Here is a 27,786-nt window from a genome sequence, read left to right on the forward strand (position 1 = left end):
ATGAGTATGATTTTATAACGCTGAGCATGGGAATGCCCGCCTCAGCTAGATCATGAAAAATGTTATGAAGATAATGTATTGTGTTGTATCTTATTACAGGTCTCCTCTTGGCTAGTAAAGAACTCTGAATCCTCATTATAAAGCATTTCACCCGACATTTTTTAAAGGAAGGAAAAAGAAAAATATCGACCTCATGCTTTAGGGGGCAGCTGTTATAGATATTTTTGGGTCCTGCGACTCCAAGCGACAAATATCCATAATTCAAGGGATTCTTAGTCCCTAAAGATGTTGTTTCAACCCCTAAAGGAGAAAGGTCAAAGGATTATAGCTCCTCCCAGAAAGTCCTTCATGAAAAACCACTCAAAACAGGTCAATTCAGGATAAGAGCACTTGCTCCATGGTCTAACTGCGTTTAAGAGCAGGTAGATACACTGTGCACCTGCGTTTAAGAGCAGGTAGCCCTTCTACAGGGTGCGCTGGGCGGGAAAGTGACAAATGGCAGTGTTGGTTTGCAAGGTGGAAAGTCATGGAATCTTCCATAACTCTCTCCTGTGACACTTGCTACCTAGAATTCGACCTTGGATGAGTCATAGATGCTCATTCACCAAGTGGAAGCATGGACTATCAGTTGGAGGACACTAATCAAAAACAAAGAAGCTGACTCATGACCTTGTCAAATGGCTATAAATGGATCCCTTTCCATGAGATCCAGAGGTTGGAATTTGGGCTTATTGCAAGGAATTGCTGATAGTTTCTTGAGGAGATCTTTGAGCTTGTTGGGTGATTGCTTTTGTATGAGGTTCTAAGAGAAATCTTTCATGTCAAGAGGATGATGCTGGGTCAGAACAGCTGGTTGTAACTCTCCTGACTTATTTGATCAATAAAGTTATTCTTGTTCCTTCCATTTACTTGTGCAATATATGTTTTGCTTATACATGTGAATGGCTAATCTACACTGACCCTAGATTACTTATATGATAGATCTTTGTTCTTGCATAGTATCTGGTTGCTTTGATTTCGCAGGTATTCCTAAAAGCTGGGCATATAAGCGGACAAGAACCGAACGGCTACAAGAAGGAGGAAGATTCAAGTAAGGAGTTCAAACAGAAGACACAGGTTGGCCCCTTCTTTCTTCTTCTATCTATTCATATAAAAGGAAATCAAGTTAGACTTTATTGTGGTTTTGTTTCTAAGGCACTACCATACCTTAGTGGGATAGAGTAGATCCGTGTGGACACTAATCCCTGTAACAGGGAGAAGATCACTATCCCTAAAGAATTCGAAGGATGAGGAATTATGGACATCAAGATTTTGGATGGGCTCTCATTATCAAATCTATCTAGAGAGCACTTTTCTAGGAAAACATCTGGCAAGACATAATCACATGATCTTCAGAATAGGACAACAAAGGACTAGATTAAAGAAGGTTATGTTGGAATCAAAGCTGAATCTTATATATGGAATAGTTTCCAAAAGGTCAAAGAATGGTTTCTTAGAAAATTACATGGGCGTTTGGCAAAGGAAATCGCATTGTTATCAACATTAATAACATTCTCGGAGTTGGGGGGGTATATAATCTCTCTGAGGATACTTTGTCCAAAATACATTATAACGGATACTTCTTTTTAGCACAGATCAATATGTGATGAACAGCCATTTTCCTATCTGGAGAAAAGTTGAACACATGGGAATGGTAGGCCATTGTGCATAGGAATGGAATGCATACATATAGTCCCTTAGTAGAGAGAGCCTTTGCATGATAGAGGAGGGAGATCACATTACACGAGCTGGAAGACTAAACAACAATTCAGTGGTAGTAGCGGATTCCTACAGGTACATAATGACCACTTCTTTCTCTTAACTCAGCTTGTCTAGTTCTACAAGATATGGAAATTGAATGTTCGTTCTTTATAATTCATTGGTTTGGCATAACAAAAATGACTTGGGAGAATCTTCAAAAAAGGGGCATTCAAGGGCCTGGTAGATGTTCGCTTTTTAGGCTCTCATTGGATACAAATGCACATATATCTTTGGAATGTCCTATAACTATACAGGTATGAAGATACATACTACAACAACACAATATTCCTTTTAGATTTTCCACTCCATAGAACAATGCCTTCGGTGGTGGATAGATCACAGGGGTAATTTCTAGGCCACTCCTCTTTTCATCTTCTAGGAAATATGGAAGGTCAGAAATGGTTTCATATTGGAAGACTACATAATTGATATCTACATAATGATTTTCAAAGTTGAAAGGTGGATGGCTACCCTCAGATTTGGCACACAATGGGACAAGGATATATTGATTTGCTACATCCCACTTGATATACTTTTTCCCGTAGGTTATTTTGATGGAGTGACACAAAGAGGTGCTTTCGGATGTGTTGTATGGCTTAAAATAGATCACAAGTCACACTATAAAATTTCTTGGTATGCAGGTGCAGGTAAAAATACGTTGGAGAGCATATAGGGGTTGGCAAGGCTAACATAGCTTCGAAAACTAAGCGTTTCTGGAAGGTCCGAGTTACAAGAGCTGCCAGGTCTAGACCATTTGACTTTGTTGGAGATGTTTTTGTCAAGGGAATGTGTGAAGATGGAGAGCATATAGGGGCTGGCAAGGCTGACCCCTGGATGCTCCGAGTTACAAGAGTTTCTAGGTCTTGGACATTTGACTTTGTTGAAGAAGTTGTTAGTAAATAATGTGTGAAGCTGAAGAACATAAAAGGGTTAGAACAACATGTTTCTGGGTGCTTTGAGCTGGAAGAGATACCAGGTGTTGTATATTTGCATTCATTGGTGGAGTTGCGGGTTTCTGACTATGTGAAGCTGAAGAAGTTATGGGGTTTGTCGCGGCTAACAAATCTCTCAATACTAGAACATACGGGTGTACCAACGAGAGTTTTTGGGTTCTATTCCATGTCATAGGAATGCCCAGTGAGCCAACAGGTCGTTCCAGAAGTATCCTCCTCGTTTAGCCCAAAAATATATGTAGAATTTTTATTTTATTCTATTAAAAACTCATTGATCCTTCCCTTACTAGATAGTGGGACATGGTTTTGACAGGGAAGTGGTATGGTGGGCATTAATTCCCATATTTGTATTTTTCTTCTATTTAAATTTTCTTTTAATATAGTGTGTGCACTGACAATATTGGCCCTCTAGGATGTTAACGGGGTAAAAGGTTAGCTAGCGGTCATGGCTTTGATCATTTACTGTTTTATGCAATTTTAAAATTTAAAATTGGTTGTTTTCTCTATTGTTTTTGTCACACCGAATGAGTCGTTCTTGCAGACAAGACCGACCTCCCTAGTATCTAATGATATCTAGCAACAAACAAACCAATCAAATTCTATCTTTCACTAAATATGAAATTTATAAATACAGGCAAACAAGTTTTTTAGGCCTACCTTGGGTCCAGTGCAAGTTTGTAGAAGCCTCGCTCCTTTGATCCAAATGAGCTCCTTTATGTAGAATCTGCAGACACAAACAAGCACACACATTAAATAGCACCAAAAAATCCAATATAATAAAGCATATCCATCATAATGATTAAGGAATTTATGAAACAAATCACGTAAGACAGTTTGTTGAGAAAAATGAGTTTGATTGTATTAACTTAAATCAAGAGGAACTTTACAACTTGTGCCTTGATGCCGTACAAGTTCCTCCCAGGGTCCAGCAAGAAGTTTCCTCTACTTTGACAAGTTCACTCACTTCCCAATGAAGCCAAAAGGTATGTGATCTCTCCTCTCAAGCTTAACTACGGAGTCTCAATTCCACCAGCATTTACCCTTAGAAATGTTCAGCTTCTAACCTCTCCAGCAACCAGCCCACTGCCTTAATTTATAGTGCAATGGAGGGAAGTTACTAGGTCGACCTTTGAAGGGATAAGCTCCTCCTTCAAAGGGATAACTCCTCTCATCAAGGGATTAGCTCCTTTAGTTTTGGGATGCATGAACCACCTAGGAGCGAACCATCCACGTCAAGAATCCTTCTAGAATCATCTAGAATCAACCATAAGTTTTTTGAAGATAAACTTGCGCCTTTTTTACTTTTACAGGGGTTCGCACCCACCCTTTTAGGGACAGAGCGTGCAGGTCTATAGGTAACACGAACAAGGGGTGCAGGACCGTAGGCAACAGTAAGAGAAAGTGCGGAACCTGAGATTTATTGATTTTTAAAGGACTTTCTCTCATTTTTAAAGCTTGACATGAAGAGCTGAGGTCTAAGACTTGCCAAGGAGGACAGTATGGATGATGATGGACCCATACTGACTACAAATAGTCATGGTGACAATATTTTTTGTAACATATTGCCCCCTAAAGTGTGAAGTCTGTAGTAGAGTAGGGTTTCATGTATCATCTAAAAAGATTGAAGTACTTTATCATTTCGAGGATTATCTTGTGGAGAGCTCAGTCGGAACCTATAAACATTCAATAAAAAATATATATGAGATCATATCATCGCTGAGGTAGGCATTCCCATACTCAGATCAAATCTAACTAGCAAACTAACTACTGCTCTGATATAAGGATGATCTTGCAATACATCATAAGTTTAGACACATGTAGACACAGTATGGACGCAACCATCTGTTTACGAATAGTCGACTGTATAATGAATACAAAATTCCTCGCAGCCTGGATGGTGGAAACTAGATCCAGGGTCTTGATTTCTACTTCCTGAAATAGTACGATCCTATCCATGTGAATGAATGTATCGAAGTTGAACATGGTAGAAACCACTTGATTACCAGTTATGATGTAAATTGTTAACAAGTGTGAGAGAAACTACCATTAATGTCAATGGCTCTCAAAGTACTCAGTACAATCCATGAGATGTGGTTAGATGTGTTGATGTCGAACATGTCACGGAGTCCTTTGATCGAAGGTCAATGATGCAACCTATCCTCGAAGGCGAGAAACCGGCCATTGAGGCATGCAGATCCCAAGGTACTGATGATTTCTAGATCATCTTTCTAGATAATGAGCTGAAGTCGATAGAAAGTGATCCGTCATAGGCATGCCCACAACACGAAATCATAGATCAAGTTTGAAGAAATATTGTTGCAAGGACTAACTCAGGGATGGTCAAGATGGATGACAGATATTTTGCAGGTGAATGGCTTATTTTCACTAACCTCTCGAACACATAACGACACAATAGATGGTTTGGTGACAATTGACCCAAATTTAATACCCAAAAACCGGCTGAATACTTTCAATTATGGTTTGATCAACTGTTAGGCAAAGGATTTCCCAACCTAGGTGAATGAAAAGTGTCGTGTTCAAGAGTGGTTAAAAGGTTTTTCTGAGACAAAGTATGACAAACAAGCTCATTTTGCTCTCCTTTCCCCCACCATTTCTGGCAAGTACCTCTTTATTTTTTAACAAGCTTGAGGAGGATAACATTTGCTTGATTATAAGCTCATCCTTTGGATGAGTCCAACTTAGTTTAAATTCGAACCCTAAGAAGGAGTGGTCCATTCCTGTTTGTAATTGAACAGCTCCTTTACTGTTAAATTTTAAAGAGTCCAGTATAGGAGAAACTCGGCGTTTTTCAATTTTAGGGAGTCTGAAAAAACTTAAGAAAACTCCATGGTTATCTTTTTTTGTAAATTTGTGTCTCCCAAGCCCGAAAAAAGTATAAAATAATACTTGAGAGAACCGCTTGATCATTACGACCAAGGAGTACTTTTCATAATTAGTGTCTCTGATCTGAAAAAGTAAAAAATCGATCAAGGACACATCGTTTCATTACCAATATTGAATTTGAAACGACAAAAATCCAGCAATCTTTTCGTGTTTTTACGGTCAGAAAAAGGGTTGTAAGTGGACCGTCTTTTTAGTTCCGTTTTAACGAGTTTAAAAAGAAAAACTCGGCGATATTTTCATGTTTTAGGAGTCATAAAAGAGCTTAAAGGTTACTCTAATGATTTTTCGTCAAAAATGATCAACTTTACCAGAGAAATCCATTATCCTGCACAAAAACCGAAAAATTACTCATACCTGTTTAAGATAAATAAAAATGCTTCAAAAATTACCTTTTCAAAGTAAAAAATAAACCAATTAACAATTTATTTATCAAAAAAACTTATAAAAAGGAGTTTTATCAATTCATTTTTACCATTTAACTTTTGAGGTGAGAAAAGAGGGCTTTTGGTCAGAAAATTCCCGAGAAGATTGCAGAAAATCCAACCATTGAAATCAAGCGCTATCTCCTCCAGGTAATCCACATCATCCTACTCTTCAATTTCATCCATTTCAATTTGATTTTTAGGGCTTTAGATTGATTTTTTGGGAGTTTTTAGGGCGAAAAACCCACGCGTGGGTCCGCAAGTGTAACACTGGGGACCTGCAGACCCCGACTTTTTCGTATAAGGAAAAAAGTCGGGGGTCTGCACCTGCCCTTAAGGCAAGGTGCGGACCCACGCACTGTCTCTATAAGAGAGGGTGAGGACCCCGCGCAAAGGTTTTTAAAACCTAAGAAACTCAAAATTCACCCAGAGATTTCAAATTTATGTATTCTAATCTACCTTTTTTACTGATTGTAGGTTACACATCATGCTTGATTAGCGAGAACGGGAGCACGAGGACGTAGATTTGGCCGCCATTAATCATCAAGCTTCAATTGATGCATTGAAGGTGTGCGGCTTGTACAAATTTTGGGCCATACCTGGCATGAGGGCCCAGGTGGATTTCTTGCAGTGGCTAGTAGACAGATGGAATGTCGAGGATCAATGCTTCTTTATAGGTGGTCACCAACTTGAAATGGAGTTGGAAGACATTTACTTTCTGACTGGTTTGCCTAAGAAAGGTGAACATTTGACTCTGTTCGGGACTAGGCTAGGTGACCAATCTGTTGATAGCCTCCGGCTAGAGTGGTGCAATGTCCAAACCAGAGACAAAGGGATAGATATCAAGACCATATCTCGTTCTAAACTTATGGTTATTTCTTTTACAGCTACCAGGCTCTGCGGGAGCGCAGCACTACATGTGGCCACTGGATCCCAGATGCGAATGGTAGTGGATTGCTTTCAAGGCACCATCTTCAACTGGTGTGTGGTTGTGTTGGCTAATATAAAAGGCGAACTGACCATAGTCAAAAACGGACAACTGAAGACCTTTGGATATGGTGCTTTAGTCATGAGCTTTGGTCTGGAGAGGGTCCCAATGTTGGTCCCACAGCATCTTACCGTTGAGGTTGGACTTCCTCGAGAGCCCAAACTGATGTGATGGGTCGCAGTTATGGCTCGTCATCCTGAGGGGACGGAAGTTGTTCAATTAACTCCTGAGTATTTTCATTGGTTAGAGAACCAAATATTCGCTATTCAGGACTTTCCTTATGCCAGGGTAGATTTTCGAGGTGACCCAGACATGGCTCTTCTACCAAGAGAGTAATGGGATGACTCGGGTAACATCATTTTTAACATTTTCTAATTTAATAATTTTTTTTGTTTTTATTTCGTCCCAAAATTGATAGTAAAAAGTTTCAAATGCAGATGTAGGTCCACGATGACCAGCCACTCTCCAGCCTTACGAGAGAAGACAACCAGTTGCAGCGGCACCAGCCCCACAGGATGAAGCCACTGAGACTTTAGCCGAGTTGGAGAGTCATCTAGAGCGACTGACTGCAGACATCCCGGAGACCACCATAGATGATATTCCTCTCCAGCTGCAGCGCTATGTGATCGGGGTCCCAGGACCTTTTAGGAGGTTCTTGTGTAGGGTGGCTCGTATAGTGGTTTCATATCGTGATCATCACCAGTGATAGGATGATCGCTTGATGTAGACACATATGACATTTTTTGCTTTTTGTACTATCATTTTTGCCGATCATAAGGTGTTTTTCAACCTATGATCGAAGACGATGTATATTTGACACACTATTATGGTATACTATATTTTGTCACAGGGAATGAGTCGTTCTTGCGGACAAGACGGACCTCCCTAGTATCTAATGATATCTAGTGACAAACAAACCAATTAAATTTTATCTTTCACTAAATATGCAATTTATAAATACAAGCAAACAAGTGTTTTAGGCCTACCTTGGGTCCAGTGCAAGTTTGTAGAAGCCTCGCTCCTTTGATCCAAATGAGCTCCTTTATGTAGAATCTGCAGACACAAACAAGCACACACATTAAATAGCACCTGAAAAGCCAATATAATAAAGGATATCCATTATAATGATCAAGGAATTTATGAAACAAATCACATAAGACAATTTGTTGAGAAAAATGAGTTTGATTGTATTAACTTAAATCAAGAAGAACTTTACAACCTGTGCCTTGATGTTGTACAAGTTCCTTCCAAGGTCCAGCAAGAAGTTTCCTCTACTTTGACAAGTTCACTCACTTCCCAATGAAGCCAAAAGGTATGTGATCTCTCCTCTCAAGCTTAACTAGGAGTTGCCATTTTATCACAGGGAATGAGTCGTTCTTGCGAACAAGATTGACCTCCCTAGTATCTAATGATATCTAGCGACAAACAAACCAATCAAATTCTATCTTTCACTAAATATGAAATTTATAAATACAGGCAAAAAAGTGTTTTAAGCCTACCTTGGGTCCAGTGCAAGTTTGTAGAAGCCTCGCTCCTTTGATCCAAATGAGCTCCTTTATGTAGAATTTGCAGACACAAACAAGCACACACATTAAATAGCACCTGGAAAGCCAATATAATAAAGCATATCCATCATAATGATCAAGGAATTTATGAAACAAATCACGTAAGACAATTTGTTGAGAAAAATGAGTTTGATTGTATTAACTTAAATCAAGAAGAACTTTACAACCTGTGCCTTGATGTTGTACAAGTTCCTCCCAGGGTCCAGCAAGAAGTTTCCTCTACTTTGACAAGTTCACTCACTTCCCAATGAAGCCAAAAGGTATGTGATCTCTCCTCTCAAGCTTAACTAGGGAGCCTCAATTCCACCAGAATTTACCCTTAGAAATGTTCAGCTTCTAACCTCTCCAGCAACCAGCCCACTGCCTTAATTTATAGTGCAATGGAGGGAAGTTACTAGGTCCACCTTTGAAGGGATAAGCTCCTCCTTCAAAGGGATAACTCCTCTCATCAAGGGATTAGCTCCTTTAGTTTTGGGATGCATGAACCACCTAGGAGCGAACCATCCACGTCAAGAATCCTTCTAGAATCATCTAGAATCAACCATAAGTAAGTTTTTTGAAGATAAACTTGCGCCTTTTTTACTTTTACAGGGGTCCACACCCACCCCTTTAGGGACAGAGTGGGTAGGTCCGCAGGTAACACGAACAAGGGGTGCGAGACCGCAGGCAACAGTAAGAGAAAGTGCGGAACCAGAGATTTATTGATTTTTAAAGGACTTTCTCTCATTTTTAAAGCTTGACATGAAGAGCTAAGGTCTGAGACTTTCCAAGGAGGATAGTATGGATGATGATGGACCCATACTGACTGCAAATAGTCATGGTGACAATATTTTGTGTAACAGTTTTTCTTCTTTGCTCTTTTAAATTGATTCATAAGTGTAAAAATCGTTTCATAAATGAAAACATTTATTTAAACTTGAAATTTAGGTCGTAAGCATTATGGCCAAATGCATATGCATGTAGGATAAATTCCACCAATGACATATACAGAATAAATATTACTTTTTGATGTCCGTGTAATATTGTGGAATATATAGAGAATAAATTGAAGAAATCTTGATGCCTATACATACATATATATATGACCGAAAAAAAACACTCGTACAAGTTCATTTTCCAAGATCGTTCCAAAAAAAATATATACAAGCAACTCTCCCCTTCCTTTTGCTAAAGAAATGCTGAAATATTTAAACATGACAATATATCTCAGAGGACATTCAAAAAATGCATGTGATCATAAACAAAAATAGTTTAGTTTGTTCTGCTAATCATAAAGACTAAATAACTAAGATACCAGATACTAGAGAAGTAAAATGGTGCTCTTCTCTTTAATGGTATTTTCTTCCATATATATAAAATTAATGTAGCCAGTATCATCAGTTATTATTTTTTGACAAAGAGTCAACAACTAAATTGGATTCCCTGAAAATATGTTGAAAAATGTTGTGTTGAAAGGACTGTTTGAGGAGGTAGATGTGAGAAATCCAGTCACTAAAAATTGAAGGAAAAATTATTGAATTGGCCATAATCCCATGGATGAGGGACTCAGAGTTCCCATATATATGAATATTGTCAATATGTGAATGTGGTCCATAACCAATATTCTGGAGAACTGAAGTAGTCCCCACAGTGCCAGAGTCTCGTATTTTTTTCAAACATTTTACATCTATTACCATATTTATGCATAATGGATATGTTTGGTTGTTGTGATCAGAGGTCGATTTCCAATGGCCGCATGGAAGGATACTCGGTCGTTGAGCGTCATTACACCAATGCTTGCCAAGACAGTGAGATGTTGGGGTTTCTGTTGGGATTTTCTTATTTGCCAGCAAAGTTAAGGAGAATTTTTTTTAGGTCTGTGACTAATCAGGAGATCTACGACTGGTGAGATCTAGAAGGTTTGTTTACCTACTGTCTGGCTTCCCTCCAATTGTTCTATCTAAACCTTCCCTCCACATGTTCTGTCAAGTCGAACGTTGTGCATGTATCGCCATATTTCTGCATAATGCATATGTTTGGTTGTTTTGGTCAGAGGTCGATTCCTAGTGGCCAGATGGAAGGAACTCTCTTGTCCAAAGGGCAGATACCACATGGAATGATTCTTATTTGTCGAGCGTCATTACATTGATGCGGACATATAAGTGAAATCGTAAGGACATATCAAATGAATAGACTGTTGAAATATAATTTGCAACTGCCATGTATTAATTCTGGAAACCACGTAGTTTTTTTCCTGTACCACCTTTCGCGCGGAGTGGTATTCTCCAGAGGGATGCGATATTTTACATCAGCTGACACAAGTCCACAGCAAATTTCCAAAACCACTTTTTTCCTAGAAGGTAAAGGTCGGTAAGAAGAGGCCCTCCGATATAGACCACAGTCGTCTGATTTTTTGAGGGCAGATCAACAGTTGATGTACAGCAATAGACCTGCAGCATTTATTTCTTAACATGAAGTGAAAGTTTGTGTTTTAACCGTCGGTTCTGTCAGCAAAGAAATTAAATGAAATTTAATTATGACTAGTAGATCGTAGGTAGAAGTTTTAATTATATTGTTTTTTTTATTTTCACGTGAGTATAGCATAGGTAAAAAACATGTAATGTTTTTTTATTATGTATTGTATATGTAATGTAAGGGGAAGCGGAGCATATATGCAAGTGTTCCTTTTTTGTTAACGCATAGCAGTGCGGAGTTTGTAAGGAAAATTACACAACAGTGTAACATTTTGTATGCAGAGACAGATTATGTAAAATGTTTTTGTTTTGCTCGTTGAGATAACGAATGTAAAAATGCAGCACCATATGTAATAGATTTGTTTTTACAGCAATGAATGTAAGTTTTATTTTTACACACAGTAGTGTAAAAATAAATTTTTGGAGCTGAAACAGAGTAATTTGTTTTTTGGAAGTTCTTGGAGAATCCCTCTGTGAGAGGAAGAATTTGTAACTGCAGTTGTCTTTAGTTAATGAATACAAGTTTATTTTTGGTGTGTGGAACTCTGTTTCTCAGCAAAACAATTTTTATGCTTCCCTGTGTTAAAGATCCTGTGGCAAAAACATAGCATTGTTCTCTGTTCAGTTATTTTGTTTTGGAATGTAGCAGAAAATTCCAAACAGTGGTATCAGAGCTTTTCCAGGCTCTTTGAAGGTGTCAAAGAAGTTGAAGGAAGGATTTTTTTTTTGCTGCAACAACTTCTCCAGCAGAGTGAAGTCTCAGGCAAAAGAATCCAAGGTATTTCTCAGTTATTTTTAAACACTCAGTCAAATAAGTGCAGGAATGGCTGGCTCCAGCACCGGCACCATCACTAGCATGCGTATTTTTAATACTCAGCTCCCACAGTTTAATGGGAAAAACTATGACTATTGGGCAATAACCATGAGAGCCTTGTTTGCCTCACAAGATTTATGGGAATTTGTTGAATATGGCTTTGAAGAACCAGCAGATGAAAATGAGTTTAACAGGTTAACTCAGGCAGAGAAAGATCTGTTGAAGAGAAATAGGAAGAAGGATTCCAAAGCCCTCATATTTTTGTATCAATCACTGCATGAGAGTGTGTTTCCAAGGATAGCAACAGCCAAGACATCCAAATAAGCATGGCAAACTCTTAAGACAGCCTATCAAGGCATGGAGAAAGTGAAGACAACAAAACTACAGTTGCTGAGGAGAGATTTTGAGAATTTATGCATGAAGGAGTCAAATAATATTGACTCATTCTTCACACATGTGATTAGTCTGGTCACACAAATAAGATCTCATGGAGAGATTCTTGAAGAAAGGAGGATTGTGGAGAAACTATTGAGGATTCTACCCTCAAAGTTCGATGTGATTGTCACCACCATAGAAGAGACAAAGGATCTCACAGATTTTTCTGTTGATGAACTCCATGCATCACTGATAACACATGAGCAAAGATTGAGTAGAAATTAAAACTCATCTCTAGAGCAAGCCTTCAAGACCCAGATGTCCTTTGGAAGAAGAACAGGTCAAGGCAGAGGAAACAAGAGAGGAAGAGGCAGAAGCCAAAACAGAGGTGGAAGGAACAGTCCAGCAAATGCTCAAGGAAGAGGCAGCAATCCAAATCAGATCCAAGGCCAAGGCAGCAGCCAACAAAGTGGATAACATCATGCTCAAGGACAAAGGTATGAAAAATCCAATGTCCAATGTTATTATTGTAAAAAATATGGGCACTATGCAAATGAATGTAGAAAGAAGTAGCATGATATAAATAATAGATCTAGTGCAAATGTCAATAGAGAAAATATCAGCGAAGATAATGTGCTTTTAGCATGTAACATGGCTTAAAAAAACAGTGAAGATATATGGTTTCTAGACTCCGGTTGCAGTAACCATATGACAGGAAACATAGCCTTGTTTTCTAAGTTAGATCAGAGTGTGAAGTCACAAGTCACACTTGGGACTGATAGTAAAGTTTCTGTTATGGGAAAAGGAGAAGTAAAAATATTTACAAAGAAAGGTGAAAAGAAAACCATAGCAGATGTCTATTATGTTCCTGGAATGAAGTGTAACCTCTTAAGTATTGGACAGCTTGTTCAAAAGGGGTACAATGTTTTCTTTGAGAATGATGTATGCACCATAATGGATAGAAAACCTAGCAAACGATGTATTTTTGAAGTGAAGATGACAAGGAACAGGATGTTCCCTCTCAGAATAAAGGCAGATTTGAAAAATAAAGAAGTAATAGCAGCAGTTACACAAGAGGCTTTCCAAAGCGTACCAAAGGATGAAAATTGGTTGTGGCACTTGAGATTTGGACATCTCAACTTTGGAGGTCTTAACTTGTTGAGTAGAAAAGAAATTTGATAGAGAAATCAGACAACCTTTGTGAAAGTTGTATCTTGGGGAAACAACACAGAGAAAGTTTTCCATCAGGGAAAAGCATAAGGGAAAAAGCACCCTTAGAAATTGTCCACTCAGATTTATGTAGACCGATGCAAACTCCATCACTAGCAGGCAGCCAATATTTTCTAACATTCATTGATGATTTCACCAGAAAGACTTGGGTTTATTTTCTGAAGAACAAAAGTGAAGTGTTTGAAAAATTTCGCAATTTCAAAGCACTTGTAGAAAACCAAAGTGGGCTGCATATCAAAATTTTAAGAACTGACAGAGGAGGTGAGTATATCTCCAAATAATTTCTGCGTTTTTGTAGAGAAAATGGAATTCACAAACAGTTTACCACAAGGTACACTCCGCAGCAAAATGGTGTTGCTGAAAGGAAGAATAGGACAACCATGGATATGGCGCGGAGTATGTTAAAGGCAAAGCATTTGCCAAATGATTATTGGGCTAAAGCTGTACACTATGCATTATATATTTTGAATAGGTGTCCTACAAAAGCAGTCATAAACAGAGTGCCGGAAGAAGCATGGAGTGGGAGAAAGCAAGGAGTCACCCACATGAATGTTTTTGGATGTGTGGCTTATGCACACATTCCAGATCAGCTAAGGAAGAAGTTGGACAGAAAATGGGAGAAATGTATTTTCATTGGATACAATGAGGAATCCAAAGCTTATAGTTTGTATATCCCATCTACCAAGAAGTTTTTCGTGAGTAGAGATGTTCAGTTCATTGAGGAGGAAGCTTGGGATGGAAGCATTAAGAAAACAGTGAATGTTAAACACTGTTTGTCTCATGATGAAGATGATGAGGAGATGGCTGAAATACATCCCCAAACAGCAGCACCAACACAAGGGCAGCAAGAGACACCCTTGAGGAGAAACGAAAGTGCTTCTCCAAGCACACCACAAGGAGGAAAATCAAGTGCTTCTTCAAGCACTTGTACACCAAATGAAAGAGGTAAGAAGTTCATAAATTTAAGTGACATTTATGATGAAGGTATGAACTCTTTGTTTGCTTTATATTGTCATGTTGATGAGCCTGTTCATTTCGAAGATGCAATTAAGGATAAGAAATGGATAGAAGTTATGGATGAGGAGATCAATGCCATAGAAAGAAACAAGACATGGGATTTAGTTGAACTACCTAAAGGAAAAGAAGTCATTGGAGTTAAATGGGTTTACAAGAATAAGAGTAATGATGAAGGCAAAATAGAAAGACACAAGGCAATACTTGTTGTCAAAGGGTATAAGCAGCAGTATGGGAGAGACTATGAGGAACATTTCGCACCGATTGCAAGAATGGAAACCGTGAGAGCAGTGTTATCCATAGCAGCACAAAACAAGTGGAAATTTTACCAAATGGACGTGAGGTCAGCATTCCTAAATGGAGTATTAATGGAAGAGGTTTACATTGAACAACCTCTAGGCTATGAAAAGAAAGGCCAAGATCACAAAGTGTGCAGATTGAAGAAAACTCTTTATGGGCTGAAGCAAGCACCAAGAGCATGGTATAGTAGGATAAATTCCTCTCTACTGGAAAAATGATTTGAAAAGTGTGAGGGAGAACCCACCCTCTACATCAAAGAAAAAGATGGTAAAATACTAGTTGTTGTGTTATATGTTAATGATGTTATTTGCACAGGTAATGATGATTACCTCATTGAATATTTCAAAACAGTCATGAAAGAAGAATTTGAAATGACTGACATGGGTTTGTTGAGATACTTCTTAGGAATAGAAGTAGAACAAAATGAAAATGGGACTTTTATCTCACAAGAAAAATATGCTAATGAAGTGTTGGAAAGATTTAATATGCAAGACAGCAAAGCAGCAATCACTCCCACTGTGATGGGATTAAAACTCAGCAAAGAGGACAGCAGCAAGGATTTTGATCCTAGTTTGTACAAGAGCATAGTTGGCAGCCTCATGTATTTGACTGCAACTAGCCCAGATATAATGTTTGCTATTAGTTTAATTTCCAGATTCATGGAGAGGCCAAAAGAAGCACATTGGCAGGAAACAAAAAGGATTTTGAGGTATGTTAAAGGTACTAAAAGGTTTGGCATTTTGTATACTGTCTCAGAATGTTCAGATTTAATTGGATACACTGATAGTGATTGGGCTGGAAATGTAGATGATCAGAAAAGCACATCCGGTTATGTTTTTCACATGGGTTCAGGAGCCATTTCATGGGCTTCTAAAAAGTAGCCTATTGTAGCATTGTCTATAGTAGAGGCAGAATATGTGGCAGCTACAGTGGCAGCATGTTAAGCAATTTGGATGAGAAGGACGTTAAGGAGCTTAGGCCAAGAGTAGGCAAAAGGAACTGTGATTTTTTGTGACAATAGTTCAGCTATTGCATTATCTAAGAATTCCATGTTTGATAAGAGAATGAAACACATTGACACAAGGTTTCATTACATTAGAGAATTGGTAAGCAATGGAGAAATTGCTTTAAAACATTGCAGGACTCAAGAGCAGATTACAGACATTCTGACCAAGCCATTGGACTAGAAAAGTTTTGAATTTTTTAGGAAGTGTTTGGGTATGACTGATAACCCAGCAGTTGAAATTAAAGGGGAGTGTTGAAATATAATTTGCAACTATCGCGTATTAATTCCGGAAACCAGGAAGTTTTTTTCCCGCACCACCTTTCACGCGGAGTGGTATTCTCTAGAGGGGATGCGAGATTGTACATCAGCTGACACGTGTCCACAGCAAATTTCCAAAACCACTTTTTTCCCAGAAGGTAAAGGTTGGTAAGAAGAGGCCCTCCGATATAGACCACAGTCGTCCGATTTTTTGAGGGCAGATCAATGGTTGATGTACAGCAACAGACCTACAGCATTTATTTCTTAACATGAAGTGAAAGTTTGTGTTTTGACCACCGGTTCTGTCAGCAAAGAAATTAAATGAAATTTATTTGTGATTGGTAGATCATAGGTAGAAGTTTTAATTATATTGTTTTTTATTTTCATGTGAGTATAGCATAGGTAAAAAAATGTATTGTTTTTTTTATTATGTATTGTATATGTAATGTAAGGGGAAGCAGAGCGTATATGCAAGTGTTCCTTTTTTGTTAACGCATAGCAATGCGGAGTTTGTAAGGAAAATTACACAGCAGCGTAACATTTTGTATGCAGAGACAGATTATGTAAAATGTTTTTGTTTTGCTGTTGAGATAACGAATTTAAAAATGCAGCACCATATGTAAGAGATTTGTTTTTACAGCAGTGAATGTAAGTTTTATTTTTACACACAGTAGTGCAAAAATAAATTTTTGGAGCTGAAACAGAGTAATTTGTTTTTTGGAAGTCCTTGGAGAATCCCTCTATGAGAGGAAGAATTTGTAACTGCAATTGTCTTTAATTAATGAATACAAGTTTATTTTTGGTGTGTGAAACTCTGTTCCTCAGCAAAACAATTTTTATGCTTCCCTGTGTTAAAGATCCTGTGGCAAAAACAGAGCATTGTTCTCTGTTCAGTTATTTTGTTTTGGAATTTAGCAGAAAATTCCCAACACGGACACGTGTAGGAAGAAAAATGCCATGATCATGATTTCTCTGTGATGCCTAATTTTCTATTGCATCTTCTAAACACTTGTTTTTAATGTCCTTGTCAAGAGCCACTCTACTATTTTTGTTTCCATTGGTAGGGTAAATTCTCTGGTGTCGTCTTAATGTGTTTCAATTTGGGTCTAACATTCCCATGGATTTGTAGAATCCGTAGTCGCCTGCATAATTGTGTGTTCACAGTTCAGCATATTACATGTCAGCTAACACTCAGCTTTTGACCTCGTTGAGTTGAACACTCTTGGAATTCATGCAGGAAAAGTTTATGAATTCTTTTAGTGCTTGAGCATTAAAAGAGAAGGCAACAATCCTAAAAGAATATCGCTAGCATTAAGACTTGCATGCCATAATAGTATGGTTGGGCCTATGAGAATATTTCTTAATATGCTAATTAATCATGTAGTTAGAATGGTTGTTATGGAGATTTATATATATTATATTTGTGAGTGTTTGTTGTTCATATAATTAAGATGGAGTGATAGGTGTAAATTTTTTAATGCATTTATGAAGGTTGGTGTTAGTTATGAGATGATCAAATATGCAGAACCTTAAAGAAGAGGTTAATTATTTAACAGACTAATGTGACTCGTCATGTTTCAGAGTATCACTTACAGGTAGTTCTTAATGTTGGTGTGATCCGTCATGTTCCCAGAGCATAGTACATGTTATTTTATACAAGGTCAAGTTGTAGAATTATCTACTCAAGACATTCTATATCTAGAATGTTATCATAGATAACTTATGAATATAGCAATACATGTTACTTTGTACAAGGTCAAGTTGTAGAATTGTCTTTTGAGGACATTCTATACCTAGAATGTTATCCTAGACAACTTATGAATATAGCAGAAGGCCATATATTCAACAGATGGTGGCAGTTTCAGAGGATGGTTCAATATCAAGACTGACCTGTTGCGCTCTGGGAGATTGAGAAGCATCAATTCCACAAAGCACGTCAATGATGGTCTGAATCAGTTATGCCTTACATGGATCAAGTGGGAAGCTCGAAAGTGTGGTGAAGAAAAGAAAAGAAACCGTGAAATTTCAGAGTGGATATGAGTGCTAATGATGACCATATCAGACAAATGGCAGATTCATTTATTGTTGTAATATTTGTTTTTTATATTTGTTACATGTAAGCATTAAAGGAGGGTGTTGTAAGTAATGTTTCCATGTCATGTATAGTTTTCATTATGATTTACAAGGAGTCAATCTAGAAGTTGTTGATTCCTAAGTTGTGAGTTGCAGTAGTGTCATGTGTGAGTCATAATTTGTCCAAGTCAATGATCTAAGTCTTATATATGTAATTTATTTATGTGATCAATAAATTATTGGGTGATTTTTGTTGTGTGATGAATCTCTCTATGCTCTCTTCTATTTTTCTAACAATTCCATGCTTACTGTGAAATTAAAAATAAAATCCATCACCATATAAAATCAATATTTATTATTGACCAAAATAATGACAAACATGAAGAGATGTTCTCATCCAAATCATCTAAGAACCTCTTAGATAATTCACTTATTTCATCCTAGATTGATAAAATCTGAATATATTAACTAAATGGCTCTTGAGGTGAAATACCTTGAGAGTGTACAAACACTCACACAAGCCCACTTACATTGAGTCAGATGAGCCTCAAATATATAAGCTTTCACACTTACCGGATGGTTTCAATCACTCCCTAGATATTAGGATATGAGGTCTAAGATTAGAGTCTCAAACCTATCATCATCATAACAATAATCTAAGTTTAGTTTTCTCCATTACTTCCAACACTCCCCCTTAATGGAGAAAGGGTACTGAACAATAACATACGCCTACTGGTTTAGTCTCAACTAGGCTTACAATTAAAACATGAAAAAAATTGGTAACAAAGGTTTTCATTTTGGTCTTTTTGCTTGTGAGTCCATGCTTGTTCATCTTGAGTCGAGGCTTCATCTTCACTTTCCTCGCCATGAGGTAATGATGTATCTTCACCTCATTTCTTCACCATTGATGGAAAGCTTGAATTCTTATTCTCACCGTTCTCAAGATTATGACAGGTTGAATAGGAGAATTTTCCCTCTCACTATTTTCGGTGTCAACCATCTAAACATCAAATATGATGTATTCATCATTCATTGATGTAATGTCTACACACATAAATATTAATGAGATCATCACAATTTAAATTCTCTCCAGCTTTGTCTTCTTCTGCCACGTCTTTGCAATCAGCTTCATGTGGCTCGTCCAATTGATCTTCAACACTTTGTTCCTCTTTACACCCTTCCTAAAGATCAGCTCGTGTGTCTTCAATCTCAGGATCTTGCACAACAGACTGTGCCTCTTGATTCTCGTGGTCATCAACAGAACCACATTATTTTTTTGAAATTTCTTCTGACTCGAACATACTACTCATGCTAATGCCTCCAAATGCCCACATGAGAAAATCATCATCATCAGAATAAAAAATATCTAAAAATATAGACATGTTGTTAAAGTCCAGCGTATCTCACTTTATCTTGCTTCGATATTTCTTTTCGACTCCACATGGTCCTCTAACGAGCTCCAACAACCCCAATACCACGCAAGTGGGAAACTTCTCCTTTTGGTAGCTCTTCAACTGTAGAACCTTGTAGACTGTGGCTTCTGCGCCACGCAAGTCTTAGTGCCCTCGGCTCTGGCGACGAGCAACAAAATAACCTCTCACAAGCTGGAAACGCTATCAATATCTAATTCTGATGTATGTAATTAGCAATTTCTGATAACACATATTTCTAAAGATGGGTTCAAATCAGCATGACCTTTTGCATTTTCATTGTGGCATATAATAACTTAAAAGAAAATTAACCCAATTGGTTTTGGGATCTCCACACCCTGCAACTTCTAGGTTTCTCAAACAATAAGATTTCCAGGACAAATCTACTAGATGACGCTGACAGCAATACAAGATCTATGGCCTGGATGATGATTTGGTTCGAAACCAGGCAAAGAATTCATCCTCTCAAGCTAATTATATAATTCCGCCCCTCAAGAATTAACACTCAAAACCGGGAGCAAATCACCTTGAATGGTGTTCACCACTTCAACGCAATCCTCCACGCCACTTACGGCAAATGTTTAAGGTTTTTCTTTGATTCAACATAGCAACATTCTGCAGCCTCTGGCGGTTTCATGGGCTCTTGCACGCCTCCATGGAATTCCACGCAACGGCTTGATTTGGCAATCCAACAATCTAGCGTTCTGGCAATCCAACGATCCAAGCTGTTGTCGATCTCCGTGCGGCCTGCAAACAAAAAATAGAGATCCAGCCTCCTCCTCACAACCTCCGGGCAAGTCTGGCCTCTTGCGATCTCTTCACAGCAGAATCAGCGACACAGCACAATTTTTTTTTTTTTTGTTCCGCGCGGTCAGCGCGATTTACCACAGCGGATTCGCACCGTTCAACCCTTCATTCGAGCCGTTCCACCCTTCAGTGGCGCCAAAATGTCAAAATAAAATGCACGGGCGTCTCACAGTGGGATCGACGTGATTTTTCCCCCAAACCACACAACAATTTCGCCTTAGGCACGCCGAGCAAATCCTTCACTCAGCATGCAGGTTATTTGACCCTGCAACTCTAATACCATGATAAAATCTTAATATATTACCTAAATGGCTCTCGAGGGGAGATACATGGAGAATGTACAAACACTCGTATAAGCTCGCTTACAATGAGTTAGATGAGCCTCAAATATATAGGCTTTCACACTAACATGATGGTTTCAACCACTCCCTAGATATTAGGACATAAAGTCTAAGATTAGAGTCTCAAACATATCATCATCATAATAATAATCTAAGTTTAGCTTTCTCCATTACTTCCAACATAAATTATTCCACCTAAAAATTCCACCTTAAATTTATTGTGTATCATTTATATGTGATGTGTTGTGAATTATTTGTTTTGATTTTATTGTGTATCATTTATATGTAATGTGTTATTGATTATTTGTTTTGATTTAATGCCAACCATAATCACTCCTTTGTGAAGTTAAAATGAAATAAAATACTAATTTACCCTCATTATTTCCAACACGTTACGGTGGAGTGGTTGTTCATTCATATGAATACTTGCTACAAAATAACGATTTGCAATTCCTTATAGTGGGAAGTATTCTAGTGGGCAAGGTTTCAACATTAGAACCACAACTGCACTGACCTGCAAAACCAATTTAACCAAAATAATTGTAGTGGAAACCCTTAACACTAGTTTGAACTCTATGCTAGGGACCAACAATAATTTACAACCATTAATCAGGAGTGGTGTATTGATGTTATCCTAGATTCTAAGATACTTCGAAGCATCTTAAATCCGATCATGCTGCACTAAACCCTTTTTCCACCAATCAACCTTCACATGCATCTAATTTTAGATTAAATGTTAACTTATTTTTATTTAAGAAACACATTTAATTTATAAATTATTGTTATAAAGTCTTCCAATATAGTAAATAATAATAAATAATTGATATTAAAAATAATTTTCCATAATAAATGAAAATGTAAAAATAAAGGTTTTTATGATTTAAAAAAATCATATTTACGAGAGACTTTTCGGCGTAAATCACATAATATTTCATTTGTCGACGCGTTTCGAACCAACCAATGTAGATCACTGTCAGGGCAAGTTGAAGAATCAGATCCAACTTTGCATGTTAAATAGTCTGAGCAGAGCCTCCAATGGCTAACTTGACCAACAACTAAATTTGACTTAGGACCAAGGTCATAAAAATAAGTTATTTAATAAATTAAAATGAAAGTTAATTATATTAAGTAACCTTACCTTTAAATATATAAAGTTAAGTTAAATATATATTAAATTAATTATATATATATATATATATATATTATCTAAATTATCATTTTAATTTTAATTGGTTGTTAAAGTTAATAGTTAGTTAAAAAGGTATTAACTATTTAATAAATACATAAAAAATATAAATATTAAAATGAGAAAATAATATTAAGTTAATTGAATATCTAATTGTTAAATTGACCTTAAAAAAATAATAATAATAAATAAATAAATTTAAATTATGTAGATTTAAATTAATTGTATATATGAATATACTTAAAGCATTAAACTACCTTTTATATATATATATATATATATATATATATATATTAATTTAATTAAGATAATAGTTAGTTATAAAAGGTACTAATAGTATAAAAATATTAAAATAAGCCAAGGGGTGGAAAGAATAAAAATATTTTAATTAATCAAATAAAATAATTGTAAATGTTAAATTAAATTATTATTATACAAGAATTATAATTTTCTAACAGCTCAAATAATTAGATGAGTCAAAAAGCTAGGGGGGAAGAGAGGGCGGAAGGAAGAAAGCGACTAGGAAGAGAGTGTTGGTGCTCAACAACTACTCATTTTCCAGCGATCCTCTCTATTGAGATTGCTTGGCCTCTTTTCAATCTCCAATGCTTCCCTAAATTTCCGATGATGGAACTACGAAACTCTAGCAACAACACTAGCCTTCTCAATACAAACATGATGATTGGTTTCTTATTTTATATATATATATATATATATATATATATAATTATATAATTATAAATTTAATTTTTATAAAGTAGTTTAATCCTTTAGGTATATTCATATATACCATTAATTTAAATCTAGATAATTTAAATTTATTTTTTTATTTTATTTTATTTTTTTAAGGTGAATTTAACAATTAGATATTCAATTAACTTAATATTACTTTCTCACTCTAATGTTTATATTTTTTTATGTATTATTAAATAGTTAATACTTTTTAACTAACTATTAACTTAACAACCAATTAAAATTACTTTATATATATATATATAAAAGTAAGGTCGCTTAATATAACTAACTTCCATTTTAATTTATTAAATAACTTATTTTTATGACCCTGGTCCTAAGTTAAATTTAGTCGTTGGTCAAGTTAGCCGTTGGAGGTTCTGCTCATACTATTTAACATGCAAAGCTTGATCTGATTCTTCAACTTGTCCTGACAATGAACCACACTGGTTGGTTCGAAACGCGTCAACAAATGAAATATCATGTGATTTACGCCGAAAAATCTATCGTAAACCTGATATGGATCACAGAAGCCTCAATTCAGCAATTAAAAAAATCATGTAATTAGAATTATCGAGCAAAAGCAGTCTATAGCCTAGTGTGTGGTATATGTCAAGTGGAATTGTAAATAAAAAGCTAAAAATAATGTAAAGCTCGATGCTTATAAAAATTTAAATGTTCACTCAATTAATAACATAGTGTGTGGTATATGTCCAATGGAATTGTAAATAAAAAGTTAAAAGTAATATAAAGCTCGATGCTTATAAAAATTTAAATGTTCACTCAAGTAATAACATAGATGGCGAATCAAATCATGGAACCAAAATATATAGATAAAAATGTAGAGACCATTATTAATCAAACTATTTTATAGCAGTATGACATGATTCTAAATCATGGATATTCACCCCCACTTTACAGTGGATATTATTAACATATAAATAGGTTTTTTTACCATACCATGGGCCAATACCATGACTTATCAATACCACATGCCTAAAAAACATAACTTGTTTCACAATCAAAATATTTTGTTTAATTTAATTTTATAACATTTTTTTTAATTAAATCTAAAAGGAAAAATGTTCTAATTACTTTTTGAGATATATCTAAACCATAGAAATTAAATCAAAGTTTTAATAAAATTAAAAATGTAAATATTTTTAAACATAAAGATGTGAAATTTATGTCGTATAAATACTATTATTAGGAACTGGCATAGATCCATCTTAAATAAGGATCCAAGCGATTAGCTTAATGAAATTGATTAACATTAATAGAAGAAAGATAGTGTATGAATGTTTTATGTTTTTCATTATTGTATTTTCATTGACATGATTGATCCAAAATATAGGTTTAATATTTTACATACAACTGAGTTTTCTAATTTGCATACTTTCTTAAACACAATATCATGGAATCAAACTTAAGAGAGAGAAGTGGGCAAGAGGGAGAGAGAGAAGGGGGAGATAGTGACAACGTTAGAGGGTCGAGAGAGAGAGAGAGAGAGAAAGAGAGAGGGAGAGTGATGGTAGGGAGAGAGAGATGGAGTTGGAGGGGGAAAGAGAGGGAGGAAAGAACAAAGGAGTAGTCTACCTAGGCGGAGGAATTCCCTGGTTTCCGTCACCGCCCGGAAAAACGTCCGGCTTCGGCCGTCGATAATCCCTCCGCCCTCCGACACCCTCCCCTAGCTCTGCCACCCTCCGCCCACTGCTCCGCATTAATTTCCTGACAAAATTGTTGCCGTGGAGAGTTAATGCAATTTCCAATTCGAAATGGAGGAATTTGGAAACCGCACGCTGCTCCTCCAACCAACTCGAGGCGGCCCCTGCAGCTCACTCACCTTCCTCCTCGACTCGGCACTTGCAGCTCAACACAAAACTCCAGCCCAGGCAATTCCTCCGCTCTGCAGCTCACCACCCAGGGGACGTGACCTTCAGGTTCAGGTTCATTCATCTGCCTAGGTAGACTACTCTGAACCTTAATATCAACAAGGCTTATGTTTCTTCAGATGGGAGATGGTTCATGGACGGTATGTTGTAATTAATGATATTATGTCTTATGTTTTTGTAGGTTAATACTCTTACCATTGTTTCAGTCCTGCTCCTGACAAATTCTTCTGCTGTGGCAGTGTTCCATGTCACAGACGAAAATGGCAAAAAACTTACAGATGAAGGCGTAATTGGGTACATTGAGAAGGTATGTATAAATTTATTTCAAACCAGGGTTAGCAATAAAAAAGTATTTCTCATGTTTCCTGAATCATCCATGCGTTGTATTGTAGAGGTTGGCAACAAACCCTTGCGTAGTGCCTTTGTTTGGAAAACCAGTAGGTCTAGATGTAGCCGTTGAACATACGGCAATTGAATTAACAGGCACTGACCGATCGGGACTGTTATCTGAAATATTTGTCGTATTGGGTGACCTAAAATGTAACGTTGTGGAGGCGGAGGTCTGGACTCACAACAGGAAGGTTGCCTGTCTTGTATACATTACTGATGTGGACACAGGTGCAGCCATTAAAGCCCAGCGAAAGATTTGTAAAATTGAAGAGCTCTTGTTAAATGTAATGAGAGGAAATAGCACCATTAGAGAAGCTAAAACCGTGGTGTCAATGGAATTCACACACACATAAAGGCGGCTTCATCAATTGATGTTTGCTGACCGTGGCTATGATAAACTCGATGGAACTGGAGACAAGGCATCTCTTTCTCTCAAGGACAATGACAACGCCAAGCTTCTTGTGACTGTTGACAACTGTTTGAAGAGGGGGTATTCTGTGGTGACTGTTCAGTGTAAAGATAGACCTAAGCTTCTCTTTGATATTGTTTGTAGCTTGACAGATATGGAGTAAGTTGTCTTTCATGCCACTATAGAGTCTCAAGGACGACAAACTTTTCAAGTATAGCTCCAGCAACTGCAAGGGACTTGACTTTTCATAGGATCTTTGTTTTTTTTTCAAATTTTTATTTCCTAATTTGATTTTGTTAAACCAGGTATAGGTGGTTTCAGATCACATCCCTAATGGGATTAATATTGAATCTGAATTAGGTTAAAGAAGAGTTGGGGTATTTATTTCCGTTCTTCTCTTTTGTGATACAGGAGTACTACATCAGGCATACTGATGGTTGCCCCATGTATTCAGAAGCAGAGAAGCAGCGTGTGATTCAGTGTTTGGAGGCTGCCATTAGACGAAGAACATTAGAGGTATGAGTCCAAGGATCGAATCCATGGTGGAAATTTATTCAAAACCCTAAGACTTGGGATTCCCGGTGCATTCAAAATTGATCCTTTTTAAATTTTAGTCAGCTTAGTGTGAGTTTTGTTGATGATATTTTATGAATTCAGGGTATGCGACTGGAACTCTGAACCAACGACCGTGTTGGGCTTCTGCCAGAGGTGACTCACATATTTAGAGAAAATGGGATGTCAGTTACAAAAGCAGAGGTGTCAACGTGGGGTGATAAGGACACTGATGTGTTCTATGTGACTGATACAGCTGGAAACCCCATTGATGCCACGACAGTAGAAGTTGTTCGCCAAGAAATTGGACTAACAATATTGCAAGTAAAAGACAACTGTATGCATACAAAATTTCTTCCAAGAGAACTTGCCATCTGATTCTCCCTTAGTGATCTCTTCAAATCAAAGTCACAGTGTTTTCTCTACAGTCTTGGATTGATAAAATCCTATTCTTAGATGTTGTATTTTGGACTTCTTGCAATGGAATTAAGTAATCGTCTTTAAAGGTTGTATATATGGACGATGGTTCTCTAAAAATCATCGTCGTTCATCTGTTTTCCACTATGACAATTACCTTGCTAAAGACATAAATTGGTGTGATTCCAACATACTTCAAACTGAAATTCTCTAATATATTGGTACAACAATACCAGGATCTGGAAAGCACAATACCACTGGGATTTTCCAAATATGATTTGTTGATCATCAAACAAAAGACTAGCAATGGAGAACTATTCACCACACTGGTCGAACATGGCCCTGTCATTTGATGACCCAGGAATTGTGAAATTGACCTCATCATAGAGAAGTGTGAAAAATTGGTGGAACTGAAAGAAGACCATGCTAATTACAATGGTGGTAGGAGAAAGGAACTAAAACCACCTAATCTAGAATTGTTTATACAAGTTGTACAAATTACAAGTTGATAAATGGTCTTTGTTCTACAGAATGACAAAGCTTCAAACTACTGCGCTAATTATAGTGTAGTCAATATGAATATGATCTTGTTGAGAGAAGATTTTTGTCATAAGTAAATTTATGTTTCTATTGGATGGCTAAATCTTTGCACCTATTGCAAATATGAACTCTTATCTACTTATTCTTTCACACATTATTCATTCTATATAAGAGTTATAACATACATCAATTGAATGTCAATGGTGTTTTTTTACATGGTGTTCTCACTGAGGAGATTTATATGGAGTAATTTTTTTACATGGTGTTTTCAACGAGGAGATTTATATAGAGCAACCCAAGGCTTTGAGAAGGGCCACAATCTTGTTTATCTACTAAAGAAATCCTTTTACACTTTGAAGCAAGCTTCCATAGTGTGGTATAAGAAGATTGATTGATTATTAGTTTTGGTTTCAAGCATCATGAATTTGATTGTAGTGTTTATATTTTGCAAATGATGATACTTACATTTTGGTGACTTAATCATAAATTTCCAAGTGATAATACTTACATGTTGGTGACTTAATCATAAATTGAAGTAGTGTCAACCTAATTTTGGGTTTGAAAAAACAATAAATAGAGATATTTAGAATTACAAACGTGAGTGTGTTGTATTTTTCCTTATGGAAGCCGAGTTTTGCAAATGGATAACAATATATTTATTTACCTAAATATAAATGTCATTCATTATACATGTTTAGGATGGAACACTATAAACCATTTTTGGCACCATATCAATCAAGAGAGAAATTGACTAAGTGTGCCTTTGAAAATTAATGGTACTCTCTACAAGAAGACTACTGGAGCCTCATTTACTTGATTCATAGCGGATTTGATATATTATTTGATGTTAGTGTGGTCTATAAATTCATGTAGGATATGAAAGAGATCTGCTTAGAGGTCACAAAAAGGATTGTTTATGAAAGATACATATTAGC

The 27,786-nt window shown here is 36.7% G+C and overlaps 1 pseudogene; it reads left to right on the forward strand.

The window, feature by feature from the left end:
* Window positions 1-495: 495 nt before the first annotated feature.
* On the forward strand, window positions 496-26,350 carry LOC149211639 (ACT domain-containing protein ACR4-like; annotated as a pseudogene).
* Window positions 26,351-27,786: the final 1,436 nt, after the last annotated feature.

This window comes from Pinus tabuliformis, chromosome 1_1 (genome assembly GCF_031772625.1).
Source record: "Pinus tabuliformis cultivar Carrire ecotype Pingquan chromosome 1_1, CPIR1, whole genome shotgun sequence".
NCBI classification, from domain to species: Eukaryota; Viridiplantae; Streptophyta; class Pinopsida; order Pinales; family Pinaceae; genus Pinus; species Pinus tabuliformis.